This window comes from Ambystoma mexicanum, chromosome 2p (genome assembly GCF_040938575.1).
Source record: "Ambystoma mexicanum isolate Mex_15411 chromosome 2p, UKY_AmexF1_1, whole genome shotgun sequence".
NCBI classification, from domain to species: Eukaryota; Metazoa; Chordata; class Amphibia; order Caudata; family Ambystomatidae; genus Ambystoma; species Ambystoma mexicanum.
In genome coordinates, this window is record NC_090923.1 from 810,296,759 (window position 1) to 810,312,851 (window position 16,093).

At 46.5% G+C, this 16,093-nt stretch overlaps 1 protein-coding gene across 2 annotated transcripts in view; it reads right to left on the reverse strand.

The window, feature by feature from the left end:
* The window catches only part of PRX (periaxin), a 213,346-nt gene that overhangs the window by 12,266 nt on the left and 184,987 nt on the right, over positions 1-16,093 (reverse strand). The window lies entirely within an intron of this gene.

Here is a 16,093-nt window from a genome sequence, read left to right on the forward strand (position 1 = left end):
TATGTGTAGCTATTAGATCTTTGACAGACACCCACATGGCCGCTGCACCACATTTTCCTGCATTGGTGTTTATGGGGCAGCATTCACCTATAGCCCCCATACCAACCTTCCCCATAACATCCGCCCCCCCCCCCCTATGTTACCTTCGACCTGCCTTCAGCACGATGTGGTGAAAGGGCTGTGGGAAATGGAGGGACACCTTTTAGCCAACTGAATCATTCTCATTTGGTCAACCTTGCAAGGAAAAAAGGGGGAGTCATCCCTGCAGGGTTGCAAACCTGCAACATGTATTTGGCATGCAGATTTCTGCATTAACCCACTTATTGGCTACTTTTTCTAACTAGAATGTGGGTAGCAGGTGCCCAGCAATACAATCCCAGTAAGTCCCGGGGATACACTACTTCACCAGTGTAAATAATGTTATTTTGTAATTAGCTCAGTCGACCGTTCCAACAATAATACGACACAGCCATAAAACGCTTAGCATTATGAAAAGGATAAAAAACACAATCTCAAGTGGGCTGAGATTTGAAAAAGAGTAGTCGCTCATTAATGCCGGAAAGTGTGTGTACTCGAGGTGTATCTGACCCAGAGTCGGCCTTAGAGGGGGGGCGAGCCGGGCGACTGCCCTGGGCGCCACACCCCCCAAAGCACCTTTTGCCCCTGCCACGCCATCTCGGGGGAGTCTTTCAAGGGCTCCCCCGAGCTGGCGTTGTGGGACAAGGCGCAGCAGGCAGCCTTTTACTGTAAAAGGTGCCCGCGGCAGTGGGTGCATTTAAATGCGCCCCTCCGCAGTGGACACTTTTCACAAGAAAAGGCGCCATTAGCCCCCCACCCCGAGCTGGCGTGGTGGCAGAAGGTGTGGCAGGCGGTGTGGCAGGCGCCTCATTGTCACTGAATGAACCCGCGATGGCGGGCTCATTCAATGGGGTGCTAACGGCACCTATTTAACCTCCTCGCAGAAGCGAGGAGGTTAAAAAAAAAAAAAAGTTGCCCCTCCTGGCCCCGCCCCCTTCCGCCCAGCACCCTGTTAACCAGGGGGGCACGGTGGTCGAGGGGGGGCGCCAGTTCACCCAGGGCGCTGTCGGCCTTAAGGCCGGCCCTGATCTGACTGACACGTGTTTGAGAAAGCCAGTATACACAGTGTTGAATAGTGACTCAAGGGTTCAGACAGCAGACAACGCCCTGACGACAGGAGCCCAGTGCTTACTTTGTGGGGGTGTTTGCCAGGGCTCAGCCCTGGCACTTATTGTCTCAGGCTCAGTTTGATTATGATGGTGTGTTTTGGCAATTTTATTATTGCAAATGCCAGTCACATAATAAAACACCTTTAGAATCAGAGCCAAATGTAAGTGATGATTGTGTTTAAAGACACGATGAACATTTGGCTCATGTCCAGACACGAATATGTTATATTATGCGGATGTTGATTGGTATTTGCAAATCACACACCTGCCGTAGTGACTGAGTACATTTGTCAACCACAATAAGCCAATGGGAGTTGCAGCTTGAGCCTCAGATATGTTGACAGCATGGGGAGCAGCCGCGGGTGGTGGCAACAGTGGGCAGGGAGCGGCCCATCCCGACGTGTCATGGGCATGTTACAAAACATTTGAGCCCTTAATCACTGCAGGAGCCCATAAAGTCGCTACCTCAAACAACTAACCTGGTCCAAATAAGCAGAGGCCCAAAGTCACAGCAGGCCACTAAGGTTGGCCGTAGAGCCTCCATGTCAGCCAATGAAGACATCAGTTGATGGGACATTTGAAAAATGTGCTCGCGCATCAGAGCTGCCACGCTGTTTCGTACTTCAAGGCCCTCATTACAAGTACGGCAATGCGGGTAAAACCGCCAGCAATGGGGCAGTAATTCTGTTACTGCAGCATTACTGCCACATTACCGTACTACCATACTACAAGTTTTGCAGTAAGGTGGACGATGTACCTCCAGCAAGAGGCTGGAGGTACATTTTCCATTTTATCGCCAAAAAGCGGCAAAAATGGCGAAATACACTGCCCTACCAATGCTTGTAATTCTGTGTTAAATCCTCAGGACCAAGTGGCAGTGACGTTAATAGAGTCTGGTGGTAATTTGCCAGATTTACTGCCGAATTACCACCAAAATCATACTGAGGCCCTTGTAGCATTCGCACAATCCAAGGGGAGAAAGCAGATGGCACTCTAAGTGGTTCACATACATGTCCTAAGAGGACACGGGTCCATGCTTTGGTCAAACAGTAGACCTAGGTGGTGTGTCCTTCCAGCCTACCATGGTCTCAGAAACTAGAAAGCCTCCTACTAAAGTGATGTCCAGGGGTTGCATGCGTTAATATTACTGAAGGAAATCCCCTCCAAGTATAAACCGCTCAAAAATAAGCAAGTTATTATTGTCACTTGAAATGGAAATACATGGAAAAAAAATGGAAACGATATGGATGAAACACTGCCCACTGATCTCATTAACAGGGCAACAATCATTTTCCTACTTACACTAGGCTAACCCTGTGAACCCTGATATTGTTGCGCCATCCACCGTTAACCACCTCAAAAACACACCACCAGCGACTGTAGCAACATCCACCCTGGGAGTTTTGCATAAGGTGTTTGTGTTACAAACCAGCTATGAGGTGCTCAAACTGTTGTCATCGCTGCCCTCTTGTGGACGAATGCTGTTAATATTTGGATTGAAACATGAACGATAGGTATATGATGGTATTAGAGCTGTATAGACTTTCCCAGCGCCTCATTAGAAGTGTGCTGGTCTGGTAAAAATGCTATTAATTGCTGCTTCAGCATTTGTACAGGAACGGCACACTCAGGGGTGTTGCTAGATCTGGAAAAGACCCGGGGCTACGCTAATGTCGGAACTGTTGGGACTGGGGGCTAGCTAGCCTTTTGGTTGTAGCTCCTGAGATTCTATCTGGGGCTACAACCAAAAGACCAGGGGCTACAGCCCCCTTAGCCCCCCCCTAGCAACGCCTCTGGGCACACTTCAAGTTTTCAGCTGGGGGCAAAGGATCTCCCGGCAGGGCTGACCTGCTGCGAGTTCAGGCCCCTACTGGCAAACAAAAGCCTGAATCACTGGCACGGGTGCTGTTGATTCAATAAATCCCATCCCATGGAGTCCTATGGGACACCATGGGAATGGGAACTGACCTTCACTCTGCCACCCCTGATATCCCAGTCGGGATTTGGAGCAGCGGGGTGACGGTAAGTTCCTATTGTTCAGACCGGATCGAAAATTGAGATAACAGATGGAACCTAGGAATGAGTGGCTCCAAATTTGGGGTTGGCCCGTAAATATTCTCTGGAGGTGGGAACAGGGGTGATTACCGGTGTTACTGAGGAGAGGTCAGGGTGATCTTGGTGATTCTTAGGAATACACTTTCAACCTGAAACAAGGTCAATCCATCGCCCAGTTTATATGCGAAAAGATACTTGTGATGGCTGTAGAAGTCAAAACGCTGGATACTACCGATCGAGCCGAAGCAGGATTCAAAGAAATGATGCAAGTATGAGAAGCAGAGGTCCAACCACCAGACCACCCAAGCCCTGCTTCTTTGTAGTTTATAGAGACACAGTGAACAGATCCACTCCCGGACCAAGCTCGCATGAACCTGGTTTCTGAGGCTGAGAGCCAAACCCTAAAGACTTCTCATTTCAAAGAAAGAAGAGGGCTCCTGTATCAAGTCAGTGTAAACCTTAGAGGAGATGGAATCAACTGTCACCAATTATTGGTCCCAAAACCCTTCTGGAATGCTGTGTTGGAGTTAGCCCACTCCAATCTAACTGCAGGGCATCTGGGGCTAGAAAAGATGCAGAAGACACTACTCAGCCAGTTCTATTGGCCAGGAGATTATGCAGAGACCAAACAGTTTTACACTGTTGTCCCGTCTTTCAGAAAACCTCTCTGGATGATGTACCCAGACCACCTCTTCAATAGTTACCAATAATCGAGGTGCCCTTCCATCAGATTGGTATGGAAGTAGTTGGCCCACTGGATCTCTCCAAATCAGGCAACGAATACATCCTGCTCATTTTTGATAAGCGACCCAATATCTTGAAGCCTTCCCGATGTGAAGTAACAGCACCAAAGTAATACTTACCCCATTCTTCAAGAGAGTGGGGTTTCCTGCTGAAATGCTAACAGAGCAAGTGAGTAGTTCCATGTCAAAACTAATTAGTGAAATGAAAGAGCTAATAGAGAATGGAACCCTGTGAACTTCCATGTTCCATCCGCAGACTGATGGTTAAGTGGAACCTTTCAACAAAACCCTGAAGCACATCCTTAGCAAGCTGGTTTCCGAAAAAATTGACAAAAATGGAGATGATCAACTTCTCTGGGCTCTGCAGTGTGGGTCTAAGGGAAGCCCTAGCAAAATGAACAGAACGGCTAGACTTGCTTCTAATGTGAAATAGACTGTGTAATGGAGAAGGGCACACTGGAAAAATGACATGCCAAGGCCTAAAACATTCACTTAACCAAGTGCATAGTGAATGCAAGGTATATTGCTAAATGTGACCCAAGGAACAGTCAAAATGGAAAATGCGTGTCTTGCTGATAGGGACACAATGAACAGTGGAAAAATGAAAAATGCCCATTGCGAATAGCAGAATGTCAGCGATTAAAGTAAATTAGAGGCTTCACATACATGAAAAATGCATGCCACATTGTAAAATCTGTGTTTTCTTTCAGATGCAATATGATAATCTCTTAAGCTCTATGAGGAAAACATGATTTTATTTTGTTGCTGGGCAAAAGTCAAAGGCCTTCCCCATCACAAGTGCCTTAACTGGCCCTTTATCTGGTAGGAAAATCTCTGAGGAGCTGGGACTCACCAAGTCTTTACAATGCACCAGCTGAACAGACCCGGCTTGAGTGGGGGAACATACTTTAAAAATACAAACCTTAAGATGAAAACGGCAGTGAACTTCAGATAATAGATGCAGCCCTGACCTTTGAAGAACCCTGCCCTGCATTCAAGCTGGTTATGGCAGCCATAAACTGACAATTAGCATCAAGCCCAGGGCTGCAAATGGACTTAAATTGGAGACTGTGTAAACATCACCATCAACCCAGAGCAGATTCCCTGTTGATTTCAGGGAAATGGGGATTCCATCGTACACTGTAAAATGAAACTAAATTTATCAATGTTAAACTATCTCATCATTGACTTGCATTACAGATGTGTTGTTAGTTTAATAACTGTTCAACCATTATGACTGTAGTAGCCATTGAGCTCTCATGTGAAAGCTGATGACTAGCTTGTGGTGTTGGTATTCTTTGTGTTTCTGTCAGAGGTATAATAATCCTGGAACAATTTAAAATGTGTTCCTAGCCTCCCCAAAAATGTTCTGAGTTTGAAACTTGGGAGGAGGGGGGGCTGCTGGGTTATTAAATAAGACATCAGAATATAAGTATTGCACATTCCTAACCAATACAATGTTTGCATAAAGGGTGAAAGTTTGCTATGCGCCCATGCAATGTAATGCCGAAATGAAAGTAACCTCTACCGATGCGTCATGCAGAAAGGAATCTGAATATCTATATATTATGGCATTTATCAGTAAGTTACAATATTTTGTCATGCAGGTACTTTTTGTGTGCCAAAAACGGACATGTAAAATGCAAATAAGAAGAAAGTGTGGCCCTGTTTCACATCAATTTCATCATAGAACTCCTAACCCTATCCTTAGAGATGGGCAGGATTTAGGGGTTGGAGAGAAATCTAAATCACCAATCAGGTGTGTGAGATAGTATGCTGGTGCCTCCTCATACTAGGGGTACATAAGCTAGATGCTCTATGGGGAAAGGGGGAGAGCTGCCTAAAACCATCAGGGTTCCACCTTTCCAGGGGAGAGTTGCTAAAACCTATCTGCCTGAATCCCGACAATCTAATTCCACTTGGGTGGAAAGGACGACAAGCTGCTGCAGGATTAAACTTTGCCTGGGAGAGAGAAACTGGGGAAGCCAACAGCTGACAGGGCCCTGATTCTGAAGGAGAGCCAGATGAGGGATAGAAGCCAGTGACAATCTCTGACTGGAGTGACCAGACTCTGTGCTGTCCATTGTGGAGTCCTGTGTTCCCTGAGTGTGAAACCCAAAGAAATCCCATGTAAGTTGCCTGTCTGAAATAACCAATGTGTGGGGGGTCTGCCTGCCTTCATATTTTCCCTTAACAGTGGGTGGGGGTAACTGTGTAGACCTTTAGCATACTTTTACTAAATATTAATTTAATTAATTCTCATATAGCTTGATGCAGGGGGAAGCACGGGGGAATTCGAAACTTCTGCCCTCTTCCCCTGCAAGTAAGATAAGTTATAGTTATTTAAAGTAATTGGGTGTAGGTATTTTTAGTCATCTCCTGACTTCTCTAAAGGAAGAGGTGTATCCCTGTCTAAAAGCGAAAATTCCCAACTGATCCCCTTACGAAATCTTGTTTTAAACCAAAGCTATACTTCCCACCAAAATGAAATTTCCCAAACTGTCCCCACTCCATAGACCTGGCCTTTCGACAGATGGGTGCTGCGTATAGCTGATGTAGAGGTTTTGGGTGCCGGGGGGAGGGAGAAGTGTTGTGCTAAGTGAAACCAGTGTAACTCTCCATTGCAAATATACGCTCTTTTGTGAGAGTAAGGGACCCTGATAGCAGAACTCTATCAAGACACCTGTTCACCAACCCAACTAAATGTCCTCTCTTCCAGTCATCGGTCAACTATCTGGGGTTCCAAGCAGAAAAGGGTCAGGTACATTCCCAGAAGGTCAAGATCCAAGCATTCCAGCAAGTACCCCAACCTATCATGAAGAAGGACATACGTGCCTTTCAGGGGTTAAGTGGATATTACTGATGTTTCATGCCAATTTCTCTATCAACTCTAGAGATCTTTGTGCAGAAGCCTGGTCCTGATTAAGCCTGATCCCTCCAAAGAATGTATTCTGCAGATAGAAGCTTCTAATGTTGCGCTAGGTGCAGTATTATCACAGGTAGAAAGGGAAGGAGAAAATCCAGTAATGCATATCAGTTGCAAACTCCATTTCTGAGAGATGAACTACTCCATTATCGAGCTTGGGTCTCTCGCCATAAAGTGGGCAGTCTATAGCATGTGATATTTCCATGACAAGCCGAAAGTTTAAACTGGCAACTGACTATGCTCCACTGGTCTTTATGGCCAGGAATAAAGACATGAATCCCTGTGTCATTTATTTATTTTATTTATTGTGCATTTGTAAGGTGCTTAGACATCAAATACATTGTGTTTCAAAGTGCCCATAGGACAACAGGGTCAAACATGAGAACGAAAGGCAAATAATAACAATGAAGAGGAAGAAAGAAGTGGTCCTACCAGGCCTTGTGATCATTCAGAACGTGCAAGTGCAGAGAGAGAGAAGGGAGGAGGGAGGAGGGTTAAGTAATAGAGGTTCTACAGAGGGAAGTGCTAGGGAGAAAGTTGCAAGCAGTTTTTACGTGCCTGGCAAAGATCACTTGGTAAGAGTGGTCAACTGCTAATACAAGAAGTGTCATGAGGTGGCCTTACAAACATTTACCTTTACAGTAGAGCACAGACAGACAATAGGCAAGCCAAAAGAGATCTTCTCTCTCTATACCCTCATTCAGGCAGTTGAAAGGTGTAAGGGGAAGAAGATGATGACTTAGTAGAAAGGGTGGGGTGTGTGACAAGGCCAGATGGCTAGCCTTGTCAAGAGGGGACAGAACCCCTTTCAGTCAGGGGTGGGACGCCTACCAGAGAGAAATCCAGAGCCAGTCCTACCCCTGAGGTGGATAGTGGGAGTTGAGAGGGCCCTAATCCTTGCGCCTACCCTGTGGAAGCATGTATCTCAGCAGTGCACCTCTATTTCATGCCATGCCTCAAATGTGAGATACTTGCCAGTATTTCTCTATTTTTTCTAGAGACGCATCACCAGAGCAATAAACACTGAAGAAGGATCAGACTGAGAATCATGATTGAGGGCCCTGCATTTGTGATGATAAAGCAGAAACCTAATCATCAACCAACGGTAGACACACGCAATGACTAGCAAGTGCCTTGGACCATCAGGGAATTAGGTGGAGAATCATCAACCCCTCCCCCATGGAACTTACCCTAATGACATGCAAAACTGATCCCCAGAACACAAACAATTGTCCTCCCAGGCCGCCACTGTTGTTCTGTGGCAGAACCCAGGCAGAAAAAGTGGACAGGGCTTAACCCACTAATTATGGATTTTCGTTTCTTCAACCCGCCCTGTTGGGGAAGACAGGACCAGCTTGGCCAGGGACAGAGATCCAATGCCAGCAGAAGGAAAGGAGGGGGACATAAGGAGGAAACAGGAAGTATGATGGGAGGGTTATTTGGGTGAGGTCAGAGGAGGAGGTTTACAACCAAGAGACTAGCAGGAGGTAGAAAGGAGTGGCGAAGTGTGGAGGCATTTTCGGGAGCACATAAGGTACTGACTAGTGAGAGGAAGTGGTACTGCATTGTGAGTGTGTGTGTTAGTGTGGGCTGTGTGGTTAGAAAGTTTAGTGTAAGGAGTGAATGTGAAGTGTATGGCACAGAGTGAAAGAAGAGTGGTTGAGTAGCACTTGGAAGGAGGAAACATAGCAGGTAAAGGAGCGAGTAGTAGTGTGTAGGAGGAAGTGGTGTGGAGGAGGGAGTAATAGTGTTGAGGGGGAGTAGTAATGTGGAGGAGGGAGTAGTAATATGGAGGAGGTAGCAGTAGTGTGGAGGAGGGAGTGGTGGTGTGAAGGAGGGAGTGGTAGTGTAGTGGAGGTAGATGTAACATCAAAGGGTAGAGGTGAAGCCCAGCAGGAGTGGAAGACATCGGAGGAACAGAATATTGGAGAGAGGAGAGAGGAGTGAGAAGAGGTGATGAGGCAGAGGGAAGAGTAGAAGAGGAGGGGAGAAAGTAAGCATGACAGAAGGGGTACTAAATTCAACAGTGTGTGATGTACAATTCCCAAAACCCAGTAGAATACTAACAACTGTATAGAGTAGAGAAAGTTAAGAAGGATCTGGTGGAGTTTAGCTAGAGAAGGCAAATCTGCCTTTTGTTCCTCATCCTTAACATAAGACAAGAATTAGGCAGTAGTGGACAACCTTCTGTATGTACTAGCCTGAGTTCAGGGACGTCTGGGTTAGGGAGGAGATGCTAAATAAAAAGAGAGAGAGGGATATCTCTAGGGCCCACAAGAATATCAATAACAGCCCTTGGACCTCCTCCGAGATTTGGAGTGATTCTTGTACCATCAGTGACATGATGCATCCAGGATCAGCAACTAATCCGAAGCCTGCCCCAATGACAAGACCCAGGCAAGGGCACTCACCAAAGGCCCTACTAGGGAGGAAGGAGGGAGAACGCTATGAAACCCAGAGACCCATTCACAGTGGGTTTCAGGAGCAAGAGGCCAGATTTTGGAGCTGGCTGACCCTCGGACATAGGTGTAGAGAGTATAGACTGGAGAGGCCGAGAAGAAGAGAGAGGTGTCTTTAATGGGGAGGAGGAGGAAATGGCATTCAGACCAAGAAGGAAGATGGAGCTAGTAACATCCCGAAGGGAAGGTGGTATCCTGGAGGTGGTGAGATTAAGAAGGAAGGAGGGAACAATCAAGGGAAAAGGAGGAGGTGAAAACATCAAGTTTGTTAAGGAGGGGGTAAGATCAATCGTAAAGGAGCAGGTGGTCAATCAATGGTGGAGGATGAGGTTGTAACAACAAGGGTAAAGCAGTGGGAAGCATTGTGACGAGAAGGTAAAACAAGAAAGGAAGAGCCAGAGGAGAGAACACCAGGAGAGGAAGCTGGTAGTCTTGAGGAGGGTGTAACACCAAGGTAGGAGATGGTGAAAGGCAGAGGTGGAAGTGCTGGAGAGAATAACACCAGTGGTTGACAGCAGCTTGAAGGAAAACATCCAATTAGACAAAACAGGAAGGTTCCAGCAGGCCACGTAGGCCCCAGTCTGCACCAATAGGTGAGAGGAGACGCAAGAGCAGGTCAAGAAGGACAGGATACACCAGTGACATGAGATGCAAAGAAACAGGAGGAGCCTTGAAAAGAACAGGGGAAAAGGCACACCTCTGCAGTTCTCCCTGGAGGATCGCGCTGACCTGCCGGCTGGTCACAGTATGTGCTAGAGTTTGTCTTGGGTTATGGGACCATGGAAAGCCCTCAGCTAAAGAGTCATCAGAAGAAGGGATCAGGAAACCCTAAAGCCGCAAAGCCCAAATAACTGAAAGGGAGGAATGAAACCCTTTGGGGAACTGTAGAAAGGAACCAAGAAAGCCACCACGGAGGGTAAAGAAGTCTGGTAGGCTCAAGGGCCTTGCAGTGACTGTGGAATACATTGTGGGACCGTCTGGAATCAGAGAGGTCCAATTAAGACTGAGGAGAAGAGCCACTCTGACAGATTTGAGTTTGGGAAGATCACATTTTTACTTTGTTGTAAACATTTCCTTAGGGAAAGACTTAAACATGAACATATAGGGTCAGATTCTCAAAAAAGCAAAGCAAATGAAAGGAGCGCTGAGAATGAGCTCGTTTCATTTGCTCTGGTCTGAGAAAAACTCAGGTCACCTTATTCTCAAAGGCGACCTGAACATTTCAGGAGGGGCTGGCCAATAGCGCAAAGATATGCTGCCCAGCCCCCTTGCACACATTAGAATCGGGAGCACACTCCTGCCACTAATGTATGACAGGCTCCCAGCAACACCATGGTTGCTGGGAGCGCATTTCACCAAGACGGGCAGTTAAAGGGCCCATCTCGCTGAAATGCTGAGAAATAAAAAGCATTTTCGATCCCTGTTTGGGGGATGGCAAAGCAAGTGTGGCAAACAGCAGCTGTCACACTTAAAAAATAAATCATGACAGGGTCAAAAATGACCCTGCCATGAGGTGCGCCCCTGTCTGAACCTGCTCTGAACAGGCACGGGGGAACACCCTAATCTCTGCACATTAAAAATTGCATCCCGTTTGTGAATTCGAGCTGTGCTTTTAAATGTCCTGAAACACCTCCATTCAGATGCGCTTTGTGAATTGGCTGCTCCTTTATTGGCATTTCTTTTTTGTGGCTAGTAAGGGCAGTAGACATCTCTTTTTACCTAATAAGCCACTGGCAAGGTAGTTGACAGTTGCATGCTTACTGTTTGGTGCCTACTTGAAACAAGAGTTTCCAGTTAGAATTTGTTTTGTTCCCAGAGCAGCCAAATGGTCCCTCACTCTGGGGTTATTGCCGATTGGTCGAGCTGTAACAATTGAGCAACACAGCTTTGAAATCCTTTGTGCACATTATGCCTCATAAGTAGTTAAGTATGTAAAATGACCTCCTGAACTATAAACATATTTAAACAAGCATTGGCAAGGCCAACAGTTCGGGCTTTTGTATAGGCATGGGGAAAACACTTGATAAATACTTATGCACAAGCTAAAACGTATGGCTTTGCTAAGCTTGTTTTTAACATGACTTCAGTAAAGGACACCATGGTGATTATAAATCGAGTGGCTGAAGGCAGACCTGGTTGACATATTTCTCACACGTATTGCGTGTTCACAGCTGCAATGAAGTCATTCACTTTCAGAAGACTGCTTTGAATAAACTCTGGCAGGCACTTTTAGTGCAAAGTTTGATGGTAAGGCTTCATTAAAGCAAGATCAAAGGGCTCCCATGAGGAGGTGTTTAGAGTGGGGAGAGGCATATAGTGAATGGGAAGGGCCATAAGGATTAGCATGGCCATGGCCAGTCAACGGGTGGGCTAATAACCAAACAACACCTACAGGCTTTGTGTCCCTCCTCATATGCCATTTCTCCCTATTGGTACTCTAATGCAATAGTTTCGGCTTATGGGTGGAACCGGTGCCACCTAGTGGCCCAAACTAAAAAGCAGAAGGCAAGCTAATTTACTGGGAGGCGGGAAAGAAAGAGAGAGAGAGAATTTGTGAGAGAGAGAGAAAGTGAGAGAGAGGGGAAGTGAGAGAGATAGATGGGGTGGAGAGAGAGAGAGAGCGTGTGCACGTGAGGAATCCATTGCCCAGAATTCAAACATTGCTACACCGTACCTCAAACGTGTTTTGCGTTCTTAATGCACACGCTTTTCTAGCTCATTGTCTGGATAAAGTGGTGAGCATAGTGGCATTTGTTGCTACAATCTCAATTTTCTGTACTATCTTTATCCACCAAAGTGTCAAGAATCTTTGATGGCCCACAATTCACGAAAGGCTTCAGAAGCTCATCAGGGCACGAGCCAGGATGCGTGCCGGCCCCGCTGAACCCTCTTTCCTTTTGTTGTCCCCTTTTGCTGACCACTGGGCCACATTGAGCGATTGAAGGGCTAATATTGAGCCAACTTATCTCCTCTGATGTTGGTGGTATCCACGGTTGCCACACGTTAATGCTTTCCTCTGGAACCGCACCGCGCAGTATGCTCTGAATCTGTGAAATATTCTTTGCATAAAAAATCTGAACAAACACACTTGCAACTGTTGCCACTGCTGTGTAGTTCCAGGATTGAATTTGCAAATGATTTCGCCTAATGAGGATTGTCACATCAATTTGCAACACTGGAAATTGTTCCAAGATCCATTCTTGGCTAGCCCTAATCTGATGATGCTGATTTAATTCATTACATGTATTACTGATCTGCAAACTTAGTTGGAGGGCCACCCACGAATAATCACTTTAGCTGATGGCGGTAGGTTAACAGACACAACTTCCTACATGTCTGCGACCACCTCTACTCAAAAACCACACAATGTAGGACATTTCCTGGACATACATCACAATTTTAACGGTACTGGCTCATCTTAAAGGCATTCCATTTTTTTTTGTTCCGCAAAAGATTCCACTGCCATAGACAGTGTCATCAGCAACACCCTCTTCCCTTTGCACAGTGTTTAACTGGAAGAGGGTGAGAGTTCACATGAAGCCATGCGCCAATCAGCAGAGTAATGTCAGAGGCTGCCTGTGGGAAGGGGGGCGGGCAAGGATACACTCTAAACTAAAATATATACAAATTACAAACAAATCCTCGGGAGGATAGTTCAGGGGCAACACGCTCACCTTAGAAGCAAGACGATGTGGAGCAACACAGGTTCGGTCCCCAGGTCCGCGCTTAGAAACCTCTGGGTATTAAGCGTGTTATAAATAACCAATTAAAATAAGAAAATTAAAAAAAGAAAAGGGTTCGTGGAGGCCTCCTATGTGTTCGAGTAGTACAGTAATCTGTGGAATGAAGAAAATAAAGGAGGATACTGGCTCTATCTATTTGCATGCAACCAGTACGATTAATGGGGTGCATATCATTAATACATCATAAACAAGCCTTTTCATTAATAGCTGAAAACCGTAATGACTTGGATTTGAAGATGCAATGACCCATGTGTGGTGTAACCCGCTTTTAGAGTAATTAGTTCATGCAGTTCGTGTCCATTTGAAAAAAATATATATTGTTTGCCCCTCCACGGTTTGGTAAAATTTTCTGTAAAAGTATGTTTAAAAAAATCCGAAAATTAGATTTCATTCTAACTCTGAGTAATTATTTTAATCTCTCATGGAAAGAAGAGATCTAAAACTAGATCACTGGATAGTGGCACCCGTCAATCGAAGGGGATTTAACAGAACAATGTTAACGTCTCAGCGGCACAGCTTCCAATTCCATCAAGCAAAAGCAGGTAACACTGGCATGCAGCAGACATACACCCGTGCTCTCTATGATCATCATGGGACATATCCTAACACAGCCGTGAATTTTGGGTACTCCTACCAAAGGACCAAGTACCTTTTGGTCTGATCGGATTCCTAGGAGCCCCAGTAATTCCAGCGACTAAAGACTGATGTAGCCCTGGTTAGTTTCCCCTGATATGGCATCTAGGAGCTTGCCACCAGGTCATAGGGAGACTACTGCACCCCCCTCTCTCCCCAGATAAGCTAGAGGGGCTGGTATATATGTATTAGGGCACACTGCAATAAAATAATGTTAACAGGAATGGGGCTACATTCCCGAGTTGCTTGGCACCACCACCCATCATGGCTCTGAGGAGAAAAGCATAAACCACCACCCTTGAAGTTGTACACATTTCCCCTCAAAATAGTACAGTGATTATTTGGGGCCCCATTGCCCTGCCTGTCTGGTGGCTCATGACTTGACAGTACTTTCTATCAATAAAGCCAGTGGGAGCAGGCATGTGCTCCTCCTGCACCGTGCCTCCCGCGCCTCTCCTCTAAGGAACACCCGACCGAACCTTGGCTCCTGGGTGCAAGGCGCTCTCTTTGCAGTGGGGTCGGCTCACGCCCTGAAGAGAAGTGAACTCAGCGGAGGACGCCACCCTCTTCAATCAACAGCACTCTGAGCCCTTTTTACTCTGCATGGACACCCTTGCAACCACTTCCTCAGCCGCTTCCCATTTCTGTGCAGAGGGGAATAGGCCAGTCAGGGCCAGAGAGCAGAGATGCACTCGCAAAGCCTCAGGGGGCCAAGCCACCACCACAGTCTCCCATCTCTGGGGCCAACACTCTACTTTCCTCACTTCTCTCCTCTGCTCAGAACATTATGGGCACGGGTCCTGATGTTGCGTACTGCAGAATCTAGCATTACAGGTCCAGGGGGCTGCATAAGGTAGCAGGCCCCCTGGCTACAATTCGTCTTCCTTCCTCCCCCCCAGCAGGTCAGTCTTTTCGTCCCAACGTTCACTGCGCTCCAGTCCGTTTGATCCGTCCATATGAGGGTGGCCAGCTCATTGTCAAAGGTTGACCAGCATTCCACTAGAGCCCTGGCATGCTAATTACAGTCAATGGGCCTCATTATAACCTTGCCAGTCCGGTAACAATGGTACCGGTAAGCTTGCCGGTACAGTTGTAACCGGACCTGCAGACTACGAGGTCTGCTAGCAGGTGCCTTTCCGGCCGCCAGATCTGACCTGGCGGGCGTACCGGCACCCGCGAGCAGGCCATGTCGGATGCACTGGCACCATTCACGAATGGTGCCGGCCTTCCCATTGAGTCCAATGGGACTGAAATGGGAATGGGGACTAATATTTTCCAGCACCTGGGAATGGGCAATTACTGGATCCACCGGGCCGTAATGCCCCGGTAATTGCCCATTCCCGGGCACCGGAAAAAAAATGATTCCGGCGGCAGCTGTGCCGGTTTTTCAGCACAGCTACCGCCGGTCTCATAATGAGGCCCAATGTCTCATCAATAAAACACCATCCAGTGACATTAACAACCTATGAGTAACACGCAGTAGTATGTCTGTTAACTCGATTACATACGTACATTCAACAACCGATAAAGGCTTGTGCAGGGTTTTATTATTTTCTGGTAACCTGCAGGAAATAAGCAACAGTAACCCCATCCTATTAGGAGTGTATTTAGGCTAGGGATTAGGGTGATGCTACCTTAGACTTCCAGGATAAGAACCACGCCCTAAGATCTAGGCTAGATTTGACCTCTTGATGAAATACTAAAATCAGGTAATAGGACTCTCTCTGAATCCAGCTGATCGATTTGATTTTCTCTTGTACCTGCCCAAACTACACATACATACAACACCTGCACCGCAAAATTCAGCCCTATTGCCAATCCCCTGGGAGCTTTTGCGGTGCAGGTGTTTTATTTATGTGTAATGTTCTATGGCATCGATTGTCCAGGTTACAAGTTACCAAGCCCATTAAAGATTCATGCCCTGTGTTAACCTCTAGCTACAGCAATATGTCTTGTCGCTGCACGAATATTGATACAGTGTGTGAGATTCAGACCTCAACTTTGCGCATTTTCATTCACTAGATCTGCCAGTGCGACCCAGTCGAGAAAACACTACAACCATACTCGCCTGCTTGTTTCCTTAGTGGGAATAAGTAACCTCCATTGAAGAGACATTTATCACAATTCGAAACTACGCTTCCCAAATCCACAAGGTTGTTGGAGTTAGTTCTATGCAGTTCTATGAGTGTAGTGAATCTCTCGGACACACCTACCAAGTATGCTTGCTGGTTATTGGCCCGATAGCAGCATTGGTCGCCAAAGAAATGTGAGGGACAGGGCATTGGAAAGGGGGTATGGAGATCTGGCATTAAAGGCTATGGGAGGCCATAGGTATTCATTGAAGATG